The sequence below is a fragment of the Papaver somniferum genome, chromosome 8, assembly GCF_003573695.1.
Source record: "Papaver somniferum cultivar HN1 chromosome 8, ASM357369v1, whole genome shotgun sequence".
NCBI classification, from domain to species: Eukaryota; Viridiplantae; Streptophyta; class Magnoliopsida; order Ranunculales; family Papaveraceae; genus Papaver; species Papaver somniferum.
Window position 1 is genome coordinate 6,398,796 of NC_039365.1, and position 7,371 is coordinate 6,406,166.

Below are 7,371 nucleotides of genomic sequence, written 5' to 3' on the forward strand. Positions count from 1 at the left end.
TTAAAGAGAGTGACCTAGTCCAATACTCAACTATTTTTGATTTGATTTTTATGCATTATTTCCAACATGAATATTGAATATCGTCGATATAATGTTGAAGTTGGATATAGAAACACCAGCAGAAGCCATCTCTAAAGGACCTGTTGAAATCACTTGTAGTGGGAGTTAGTCTAAATTTTACCTCTAAGTAAAATTAAAAGATGAATATATGAAAAACTATGAACCAAAACACAATATAAGGTCCAAAGAATCGAATGGGGAAAAGATAATTTTTTTTTACCAAAACTACCAATATATGCTATCTCTATCAGTTATGCTAAGGGGACAAATGCTTGTCCTCCAATTGTAGGTAAAGAAAGAGAAAAAATCTCTTTCACGACATTAAGACGATTTGATTTACTTATCAAAATCTTCACGGACTTGCTGATGATCGAAGAATTATCAAATCAAGAATAAAATTAGTCAAAGTAGAGATACATAAACACTTCAAGACTTACTAAGTTCATTTTTTAGAATTGTTTGGAGGAATAACATTGTCACTCTCTTCCATATGTCTAAATTTCTCCTCCAGAATATAAGGACATATAGTAGAGTTTGTTGAAACCTGATTTATGACCACTAGAAAATTCCATTTTGTGCATGGAGTTAGCCACAAGGAAAACAAACATGTATTGGAAACATCCACTTTTGTGTGATGAAATGCCTTAGATGTCCCAAGCTTTACTACCCTGCAAGGAGGTGTCTAAGGGTACATTGGACAACATTAATTGCTATTGGGATCTTCAAAAATAATATAAATTATGAGTATAACAAGTTTGATTAAGCTTTTTTTTTTGTTAGATTATTTTTTCCCATTAACAATTTAATACCAATTTTAACTTTTACTATATTTACAGACTTAAACACCTTATGAAACATTTCTTATTTATATTTTTTTTTATGATTTTTTAACACATGAAAAACAACTTTGCAAGATACGATAACAGACTTTTAAACTACCTAACCTCCCACCTTCAAAGAGCCCCACGATAGGAATGAAAATTGTTGGCAATTTTAGTAGATTATAAAACATTTGTCAATTAATTGTAACTTTTTTTTATTAGAAACTACTGGATTTAAAAGAATACTATGTGTAAAGTAAGAATTTTTTTAGGTAACTTAGATTACAATCTACATCAATAAAGGGGTTATGTTTTCAACTAATTCTTTTGATTTGACATGAAGTTGGATAATAGTAATTGTGAAATGAAATTATGAAGGATTTCCTTGTACTCAATAAACTTTACACTTCTACGATGTCTCAACCATCCATGTAGAAAAATTGATCATTATTCAGAGAAACAATTTGCAAAATTTAACATCAAAATAACTTAGAGTTAAAAAATTAACAACACAAAAATTTAAGATCCAAAATAAGGAGCCGGGGAAGGCTTATATAGCAAAAATATTGAAAGGGATTGATAATGATAATAATGAATATCATCATTATCAGTCCACTTATATATTGCTCTGGTGATTTTTAGTAGGTTTTTGAAGATCAAAAGAGAAACATATGGTGCTTCGATTCAGGATATCCACATAATATCACAGATTCATCGCTTAACTTAATTTAATATCTTGAGCCATGTCCAATCAAACTTAAATGCACGTTGAACATCCATCAGTCGTAAACCATCTCTGGACTACTTAAATTAATAGATGCGCAAAGAAATACTAACAGAACATAAGGAAAAGTAGGCTTAAATTATTACTTTTGAAGTGATAATAATACCACATTCGTAGTGGCGACAACTTTATCTTGTCAAAAAATGATTTTGTAGTCTTAGCGAGTAATCATGAAATCGAACATCTAGTTCTTTTAATATTTGACTGTCGTAATGTTCCAAAAATCCATTGACTTTTACTTCAACGACAACAACTTAGCTCATTATTAGGGTTCGAAATTCAATCCAGATTTCAATAAGTCAACAAAAATCTTAGAATCCTTGTAATATAAAATAAAAAGATTTATATGAGAATAAAACCTTCATTTTGTCTTAGAATTGAGTTTGTTGCTGGATGAACGAGAGAAATAAAGAAGGAAAGAAAAAAGTAGAAGGGAAAGAAACTAACAAAGGAGAGATTCATAAATGCAGATCCCTCCAGAAGTTGTTTCTTTCTGAAGTAAAAAGAATAAAGATATTCTTCACGTTTTTCCTTTTCGACTTATAAGTAAATTTTATAACTTGATGTATTTTATTATCTACTCTTTTTAGTTTTTGACTTCCAGAATTCGGTAAGTTTCTTTTAATTGAGTATCCAAACTGGTTATAAGTGAATTATTTTTGTTTCTGACTTTTGCATTGACTCCTTTTGGTATCCAAAGAACAAGTACATTTTTGATATCTAGAAGTAAAAAAATCATAAAAAAATTCAAATCGGAGTGGATGCATCAGAAAGTGACTGCCTACATACCCAAGTGGGATCAAGACAACATAGTTCACTCTTCATTGGGAAATAAAAATCGAGGTAAACACAAAAACCTAAACGATAGGTATTTTTGGATTTGAACCTTCAATTAGTGTAAAGAATTTAAAGTTTTATAGGGGTTCAGTGGTGAAACCAGTATTAAACCAGGTACCCCATATGATAAAACCTGGATCTCAAGACATACTGATTTCAGAGATTGTGTGTTATGTAAACCAGCACGTTAATGACCATGTGCTTATCCTGGATTCATGAGTCTTCTTCAAAGAACACTCTTTTTATCTTAAAATTTCCACAATCATATATGTAACTCTCTAAGGTGCTTCTGTGATACACCTGTAAAAAACTATAAACTGATTAATGATTTACATCCATCCCCTTTCTTGCAGAACCACTGCACTAATTTGAAATGTGAAGTTTATAATTAGTGCATCATAACGACATCCATAACTTGTTGCATTACACTGAACCTTCTTTATCTTTTTCAAAACACGATTACATTTCCGCTATGGGTGATCAACTTTGTTTCACAGACTTAGTCCCAACCATAGGTTGGATTTCCCCTGCCAGGTGGAACACATGCGGTGGTGGGGCTGCCGCCTCTCAGACCCCCCTTTTGTAGCGGGAAACATGTATTAAAAATAAACAACACTATCTTATGTTTGAATGTTGTACGTGGAATTCTCCCCCCTTGCTTCATCAAAAGAAAATCCGCACGCTTTGGTTTTTGCATTTCTTATAGGAGAATATGTTGTGAATATATATTTAAAACATAAAATGAATTCCCAATAAAAATATTTTTAATAGCAATTAAGTTTTTCATAAAAGAAAAAATTAATTTTGTTATCATTAACTTTGACCATTACATATTTGTGGGTTTTAATGGTGTTAACTCCACCATAATGACATTTGAAAGAATTTTTAATTGTTTTGAAACTCTTGACTAGAAATTTTAACCTGATATATTAGACATCATGAGGGTCATCCATGTCAAATTTCAGAATTTTTTGGTGTCCTAAAAATATTTTTAAAGTATTTTAGAAAACTGCACAACGTTGCTGAAAATTTCCGACGAGCAAAAATTTAGTCCTTGTTGAATTCGTTTCGATGGTCTTTGTGTTGATATTTTGGATTTGTGTATAATACGAAACTTGTAGATAAGGAACTTATCTTCAAAACCCACTTTGAAATTTTCCGTTTGGATTTTTAGTTTGAAAGATGTAGTGATTTTATATGTTTTTCCAAAAATATAAGACATATATGATACTTGAGATTAGAGATGTAAGAAATTACTTTAAAAATCATGTTTTGATTCTAGTATTTCGTACTCTTGTTTTGGTAATGAAAAGGAAGATTATTGTTAGAAATCAAACTAGTGCACCACAAATGTTTGATAAAATGCTTGATAGTGAGTTATAAATATATGATGCTATAACTAATCTTTATTTGACACTCAAGAGAAACTTGGAGTATTATATTTTATTTGATTTTCAAGAAATTATGTAAATTCATACCTTACTTATTTTTAGTTACAAATGCTCACATCTAAATGATTGTGACAGGTGAAAATTCAATTACTTGAGAATTTTTTTATTTTGTAATGAAATAAAAATTGCGGGAGATTAATAGATTGTGGAGCAATGGGGTTGCTGATTTCTATGTTGGTGTGCAAAGACTGGACAATGGTTTATAACCAATTGAGCTTTAACAACAATTCAGGTATAGTTTATGGACTATTTGTAGTTATTGTAGTGATCAAATAATGGCATTCTAAATTGAATAAATTGATTGTTCAATCTTGGAATAAATTCCAAGGAAACAATATATTGAGAATTATTGTGTATGACAATAAACATGTGACTCATATAAGTTTGGAACTTATGAGATAAAATTTGATATGAAACCAAAAACCGAAAGAATTAGAAACCTAGTCAAAACAAATGTGAATATCAACTCTCACTAAGAAATGAACATAATATTGATTATGAGATTATTTTTTATTCTTGCAAGGCATTGCAAGGATATCAAATGCTATTAAACGCTTTTCAAGCTTAGTTAATGTAATTGTGGACACGCTGAGAGGTTGGTATATATTGGTGTTTTACACCATGTTTGCTTTGATAGGTTATAGGTTCAAAAGTTGAATCGAATCGAATTGTTCGAAAGAAAGTGGTGTTGAGATACACTCACATCACTAGGATTTTCGGTATTGGTACGATCTCAAAGTTTACTTTGGGTAGAACAATCTTGTTAAAGATGTTCATACTTTTGAAATGAGAGAGAATCTAGTTTCCGCATATCTTGTTATAAACAAAATGGAGATTAAAATTTTGTTGAATTTGATCAGTGCACTACTATAAATAATATGTTATGGATAAAATATTCGAATGTAATATTACAATTTTATCACAACATGAATTGAATTTTGAATATTTGAAATATGAGTTTTTGTCATGATTTTAAGAAATCAATGAGTTAGTGATGAATATGAGCATGTTATATTCTCTTATAAACTTGGTGAATTTTTTGAGTAACATGTATGTAATCTTACCTAACTCATAAAAGCATCTACATTTTCAAATATTATGCAACTTGCAATGATATTGGATGAAATAAAGTATTTGAGAATTTTATAAAGATGCTTCGAGTAACTTGTCTTGATATCAAATATGATCTTTGAGTAGTGAATTAAGCAATGTTGCTTTCAAGAAAATTGTTTGAATTTTTATCCTCTATATTGTGTAAAACGTTTCGGATTTAGATCATTGGTTCATTAGGTTTCATAATTTTTGAACTTTGGATATTTTTTTTTGAAACTCTTGTTTGAGTCAAAAAGTCGTGGGGGTTCCATACCTTGTGTTTTACCAACTTTAGTTTAAAATAGAGAAACTAGAAAAATGAAGGTGACAAGGTATTCATTAAGAATGAACCTAGAAAAGAATATTTATAGTGAGACTAAAATTTAGTCATGAATATCTGTTGCTTATTATTTGAAAGATAACTTCTAATAGAAATTAACTTTGTTCTTCAAAAGTTTAATCTCTGGACAAATAAATTCGCGAGCCTATTGTTTTTATACAAGCAAACAGAAATTGTTGACACTTGCATTGATGTCGCTAAATTAATTTACATGCTTGTTTTTTTGATGTTGGTTCTGCAATATATGATTTGTTATAGTTATAAGTAGAAATATATACTTTTGTGTAAGTCAAAAATGAGAATCTATGTAAACCAAGCATGGAGAACTGTGTAGTTTCTACAATAAAAGAAAACATATAAGTTAGATAAGTTATCATTTATATTCTGAAAACAACTTTAAAATAATTTAAAAAAATTGTTTACTTGATTCATTAGAATGATTTCAGAATTGATGAAAGTGAAATGCACAATACTCTTTGTTTTGTTTGCATAAGTGATTTGTTGAATTTTTATTCTAACTTATAGGATGAAAATGAAATTGAGAACATGCTTAGTTTACTATTTGACATGAAAGACTTGAGTGAAGATGGTGTATGTTTTTTAAATGAATTTTTTTATTCTTTGGATCTACTTCATTACAACGAAAACAGATTTCTAAAAGAAATAAAAGTATATATAGTCTGACTGTAAAGTAGTTTTCACTCATTTGATTTAGTGCCAATGTTTTTGAGATTAAGTGTGATTGCACTAGATATGAGTATGGTAGCTTAGTATGTTTCTTTGCTACATGATTGACTATATATATATTTTTTGTAGTGGGGGTGTAATATATTTCTTCCATAGTGGGGGTTTTATATTCAGATTTACCAATCCTAGAATGGAAAATTGGTAAAATATTGAGAAGGTTATGAGATGTTTCAAACACATCTTAAGCCTAGAAATACACTATCTAAATGGTTACCGCAATCCTTTAAGAATATCTCGAAGCTGATTGGGCATCCTTTTAGATGAATCCTTAAAGGGATGGAGCGATTCGATCCTCTAATAGATAAAGGAACAAACATATTAATCCAATGTGATAGTACCGCGGCTATTGCATGAATTGAGCATGTAACGACAACTATAAGAGTTGATTTAATGAGAATATGGATTATATATTGTCTGAAAACAGTTTTCATTAGTCCTTTGACGAAAGGATTGATAAGAAGATGTGAATACATCTTAGGGATGAGGTTGATGTCCATTGACATTGGGTCATCTGTGATGGATACCCAACCTAGAAATAGGTTCAAAGGGACTAGAAGAAGTCATGGATAATATGGAGATGCGAGAATCATGCTTTTGAAGAATTCATCCTACGGCATGATATCCTGAAGCGAGTAAAGGTTGAGTTTAATTTTCTATTTTGAAATTTTAAACTCTTAATGATGTTTATATCTCTATTCAGAGTAGGTTACTTTCAGGTGTATTCTTGATAAACTCACCTATATGAATGTGAAAGTGGGCCGCTTTCTATGAGAATATGGGAAGTTCTCTAGATCATTCATTAAACTGGGATACAAGCAAAGGTCCGTAATGTGCTGGCTTTAGACTTTACACGAGTATAGTCGTGTGTGTTAAGCTATCTTCTTATCTCCTAGAGTTCAAGACTTATGTTCACTCTATGGTCAGTTTTAAGATGGCCTATGAACACTATGTAAAGGTTCAAGTCGCGAGACACCTTTGCTTATGCACACCAATACAATACAGTTCTTGCTCAATGTTTTAAAAATATAAGTGGGGGATTGTTGTGAATATACATTTAAAACATAAAATGAATTCCCAATAAAAATGATTTTAATAGCAATTAAGTTTTACATAAAAGAAAAAATTAATTTTGTTATCATTAACTTGGACCGTTACATATTTGTGGGTTTTAATGGTGTTAACTCCACCATAATGACATTTGAAAGAATTTTTAATTGTTTTAAAACTCTTGACTATAAA